This window comes from Coregonus clupeaformis, chromosome 7 (assembly GCF_020615455.1).
Source record: "Coregonus clupeaformis isolate EN_2021a chromosome 7, ASM2061545v1, whole genome shotgun sequence".
Classification (NCBI taxonomy): domain Eukaryota; kingdom Metazoa; phylum Chordata; class Actinopteri; order Salmoniformes; family Salmonidae; genus Coregonus; species Coregonus clupeaformis.
In genome coordinates, this window is record NC_059198.1 from 30,342,176 (window position 1) to 30,347,548 (window position 5,373).

At 39.2% G+C, this 5,373-nt stretch overlaps 1 long non-coding RNA gene across 3 annotated transcripts; it reads right to left on the bottom strand.

Annotated features, from left to right (window-relative positions):
* Positions 1 to 508: 508 nt before the first annotated feature.
* LOC121570582 lies at positions 509 to 2,356 on the bottom strand. Of its 3 annotated transcripts, XR_006001482.2 has the most exons (4): positions 1,959 to 2,356; positions 1,477 to 1,683; positions 845 to 945; positions 509 to 721 (listed from the first exon to the last, which is right to left on the bottom strand). It is a non-coding gene; the product is annotated as an uncharacterized LOC121570582 (long non-coding RNA). The 3 variants fall into 3 exon arrangements; XR_006661279.1 differs by lacking the exons at positions 1,477 to 1,683; positions 1,959 to 2,356 and adding an exon at positions 1,045 to 1,169; XR_006001483.2 differs by lacking the exons at positions 509 to 721; positions 845 to 945 and adding an exon at positions 1,185 to 1,282.
* Between the last annotated feature and the right edge of the window lie 3,017 nt (positions 2,357 to 5,373).

The following is a 5,373-nucleotide window of genomic DNA, read 5'->3' on the forward strand; positions in this document are numbered from 1 at the left end:
CGCTTCCTTCTGGTGTGCAGTTTTCTGTTCAGCATGCCTGGTATGAAATGTTTGTGTTTCCTTCTGTTGTTCTGTCACTGTGGAGACACACACACAGTTTATGAGAGTTTATGGGCTGCCTCGTTCTAGTTCTGCCTGGTAAAAAAGTATAAAGGTTTGGAAATTTGTGTTACTTGTGCTTATTTATTTTTTATCTGTTATTTTTTTATTTTTTTATACTTGAATTTACCTGAATTATTTTAATTTAAGCTATTTTGTAATTCATTAAAGATGATTATTTTGTATTTTTGTCTGTCTGATTGTTGTCTTGTGTTAAAAAATAAATCAGACGTTACTCAACAGTTACTCAGTACTTGAGTAGTTTTTTCACCAAGTACTTTTTTACTCTTACTCAAGTAATTATTTGGATGACTACTTTTTACTTTTACTTGAGTCATATTATTCTGAAGTAACAGTACTTTTACTTGAGTACAATTTTTGGCTACTCTACCCACCTCTGTCAGTTACACACAATCTTATAGCAACACTATTGTGATGACACAAACCACTGTCTGTTTCTTTGCGATCCAACTCCTCGTTGACAATCACTGCCGGTACTACTGCACTCTCAGCTGATGTTTCAGGCCTCACTGGAACACTGTCACTGACTAGGGCTGTCTCACTATCATTTTCTTCACTTTGGCCTCCCTCTTGTTCTCTTTCTGATTCCTGCATGGGTGTCCTTGAAGTTAACACAATTGAAATGATGGTCATACTCGCTTATTTGTGTGCACAACAATAAGAGAGACATATTCCCAAAGAAAATAAATTATGCTACCCTTGCATTGCTTTAAGAAGTACATACCCATTGCAGCTCAATCTGTGCAGCTTCATCTCTGAAAAGGGAACTTCCTTCTGACAAGTGATGCAGGGGATGACTGGACCAGAGGCAGGACGTGAGCTCTCCTAACAACAACAACAAATGGCTTTTAATTAATGATTAAAAGTCACCAGTAATCTTTGTTTTGATTATGTATTAAACTAAGTCTCTGTAAATGTATGTACACAATCTAAGGGTAGATCCTGTTGAAGTGGACGTATGTAGATTGTAGCCTGTCCAATCATCGTCGATGGATCTTTCAGATAGGCAAGGGTGTATCCAGTGCTGGGACACTGAAGCAACGCAAGATTTCGACTTGAGTAGATCCTACAAGTTTTAGAAATTCAAAGCCTCCCCCTTGTTGGAGCTTCGGAAACACTTCCATCAGTTTATTTGTTATAACCATGGGATCGTGGTCATTCCCTGGAGAAAAAAACAAAACAAAATCATAACTCACCTCACCTTAAATTAAGCAAATAAGCCTGTGATAACTATTATTGACACTATGAACACCAATTAAGTTTGAGTCACTATAAAAAGAAATGCAAATAATTTCAACAAGCCACAGACAGTACAAACTTTTTTTACTTTTGGTAAATGCCTAGTTTCGCACTGACCTGAAAATGTTACTTTTTGCTCTCCAAGTCCTGAAGTAAGAAGTTCAGCTTTAAACAGTACGCTTGGAATTTTATCCGCATTGTGGTCAGCCAAACAACAGACAGTGTGTGTGTAGCTTCTTCGGCTAACTTGGACTTGTGCTGGTCGTCTCGTCATATTCCTTCTGGCTCCAATGTTATATGGCGCAAAGAGCCTTGCTACCTCCGCTGCAACACAGAAAAACGTAACAGCTCAATGGTCACCAGTCAGCTAAAACAGCCTCTACTTCTATCTTGGGATGCTCAAGCCAGCTAACACCATTTAGCCGATTAGCGAACTAGCTAGGTTTATGCTTCCCCCATTAACAGTAAACGTGTCACGCACCGAAGCATCATAATACCGCATGCAAATACATGTTCGAGTCGATCTAATTTAACCTACACGTGTGTCCCGAATCATTAAATAGTAGCACACCTGGCTAACATGAAATTACTTAGCTTACCTTGGACAGGTGTACGTGATTGAGCGGCCGGTATCTGCTGTGACTGAGCTGCCGGAGTCACCGGTGCCGCGGGAGCCGTTGGACTTCTGCTCAGAGCTTCCTCAATCAAATTCGCTGCTTCTCTCAGCAGCTCCGGGCAACTTTTAGACATTTTGTCATGCACCTCACACAGCGTCTCAACATTGGGGCTAGCAGGACCGAGTCTTCTCTTGATTTTTAGCCGTTGCAATGAAAGTTCTGTTTAACCGTGTAACTAAACCAACGTAGAGGTGAATAGCGCCACCCAGTGTATTGGAATGTGTTCAGTAGCTCTGCATCAATCCATTATCCGGAATTGATTTGTCTTGGCTTGATGCAGAGGGTAACCAATCAGGCGTTAGGTTCCGCCTACCAACTTTTGATGGGTCAGTTTGACAGTTTTAAGTAATTCAGGAAGCACTCCAACGCAGGACCATGAAATGTAAATGTAAATAGTGAAATTATTATATATGTATTTTACATAAAATGAATCGGTATTTGAATTAATTAATGACACATTTAATAACACATTTATGTATGTAATTCTAATTTTAATTAATTAATGACACATTTAAGTAATTATTTAATGGTGTATTTATTTATTTAATTGTGGCACTTTTAGTCCTCCATACTTAGGAGGTTCAGGTTTAACATCCTCTTTCTATCTGAAATACATCTGGTGCTTCTCCTCCGAATGACCTGGTTCTATTTATTATCCGTTAACGTTTTGCCCTATTTCGCTTACAGAGATTTTAGCGTTGAATTGGCTTTAAACAAACAAGCCAGTCATGAATACTGTAACACTGGAGGTAAAATGCAGAACTGGTATGTAAGGTCATAGCCATTACCAAACACCAGGGACAGCCAGTGAGCAGTCTGAAGTAATTTAAAGCCACAATCTGCAATATATCTTGCTGTTCAAAGGTCATACCTACAGTAACAAAGTGGCAGGGTCAGACTGTTGAAATTGCAGATTGTGCCTTTAACCAACAAGCTTTGATCAGAAACATTCCTTCCCATTACGACCTCACCTGCCATCAATAGCTACCATGATTGAACACAACGCATCAAGACAATTTCCTTCATGCTACAATAATCTGAAGGCATTTCTCCATAACTGACAAAGCGGTTCAAGTTAATCTAAAAATAATGGCACTTTAAACAGATTTCAGATAAAGGCTAATTTATCATGTTTGCGATGCATTAGCCTGCAGTGGTCTGATGCCCAAATCACGATTGAGAACAATAAAGACAAACGATTAGTACATGATTGGATAGCTGGAAATCAATGTTTGTTTGCCATGGTGAAAGTGAATAATTTATGTTTAAAAGTATGATATGCTTTTAGCTAGAAATAGCTGCTTGTCATGGTGAATTGAGGTTTTAAGGTATGTGATTTGCAGTTTACAAGTATGATATAATGTCAAATACTATTAGTCTCATCATTATTGTGTGTGAGAGTATTGACAAAAATAACACACCGTACAAATGGTAACATCTACGGTTTCACATAAACATGTTTGTGCAAGCCTTGTTGGTTAAGCCTTTCTTGCATAATATTGCTGTTGATGGTTTTTGTTGTTATTTATGAGACCCTTTTAGTTATTATTTGCAAAACACTCCACAGAGAGCAATAATGCACTTTGTAGGGTTTTGCAACATAAAACATGCATGGTTTCTCTCTCTCGTGCACACGCACACACACACACACACACACACACACACACACACACACACACACACACACACACACACACACACACAAATATTCTAACTCAACACTATTGCAAAGGATATATTTTGTGTTGGTCAACAGTGCCTTCAGAAAGTCTTCATACCCCTTGACTTATTCCACATTTTGTGTTACAGCCTGAATTTTAAATGGATTACATCGATTTTTTTCTCTCACCCATAATGACAAAGTGAAAGCATGTCTTTAGAAATATTTGCAGCGTGGGCCAAAACATGACCAAATTATTTTGTACTTGACCCAAAGATATTAAATATGCCTGTACACACTTTCAATGAACGCTACGTGTTACTGTATTAATTTTCTTCACGTGTTTTGACCAATTAAACGATTTCACACACAAAACACTCACTTCACATATTTTCTCACCACTTGTTTACCTTGAACATGAAAGAGCAGGGAAGTACCATAATCCCCAACACCTTGGGATGGGCAACAGTGTTCTTAAAACATTATTCCACTAACTCGAGGCAGGGTAGGGGCAAGGGAAAAGGAAGAGGTCAAATAAAAAAGGATTGTTTGGTTCACCTTAAAGATCTTTTAAGTGTCTTTAATAATAACACATTTTGATAGTTGGTTCCAGTGGCGATTTTAGCATGTAAATCTTCATGGGGCAAACTCAATTATTTTTATATTTATGCATGCCAGCAAAGCCATTACACAACACAACACTAAACAATACATTAACTGCACTATAACGGTGACAAACGTTGCCCACAAACTGTTAGGGCCTACATAAAGCTGTCCCAACAGCAGAACTTTCTTTTCAGCACCATGGAGTGAATCCTTATCACCGCTACACCTGGCTATCAGCGGAGCCTTGTCTGGCAGTGAAACAGTTCAGCCTCATTTACTGTCATTTTTAAAAACATAGCTGATATGGCCGACTTGCTTAAACAAATGTGGTTTCTACTGACAATTGAGATGTCAAACTATGGCATAAGGGAACAATGAGCGGATTAGAGGCAATCCGTAATTTCGAATAAGACATTAATGAGCGAGCTAAGACGGACGTTGTCAATATAACTATTTGTTCAGCACTTTTGAAATGTACAGCGATAGAATTCAGAACATGGGCCGTTCTTACAGTATTCTCACTGTACACCAAGTCAGAACCATAGGATAAATAAAGGGGGTATATAAGCAGACAATGAAAGCTCTTACAATATTCAATGATGACATTTCTCTAAAACAGGCTATAGGCTACATGTGCACCTGTCACACCCTGGCTCTGGGACTCATTATGTTGAGCCAGGGTGTGTTCATTCTATGTTTTCTGTTTCTATGTTGGGTGTTCTAGGTTGTTTATTTCTATGTTTGACTGAGTGACTCCCAATCAGAGGCAACGAGTGTCAGCTGTGTGCTGGTTGTCTCTGATTGGGAGCCATATTTAACTGTCTGTGTTTCACTTTGTGTTTGTGGGTTTTTGTTCCGTGTTCGGTCATTGTTACCGTGGACTTCACGAGTCGTGTTTTGTTTGGTATACTTTAACTATTAAAGTCATGTTTGTTTCACACGCTGCGCCTTGGTCTACTCACTCCTACGACGATCGTGACAGAAAAACCCACCATACCAGGACCAAGCAGCGTGTCCAGGAACACACGCAGGAGGTGACTCTTGTGGATGTCCTCCTCGGTTGGGGGCAGA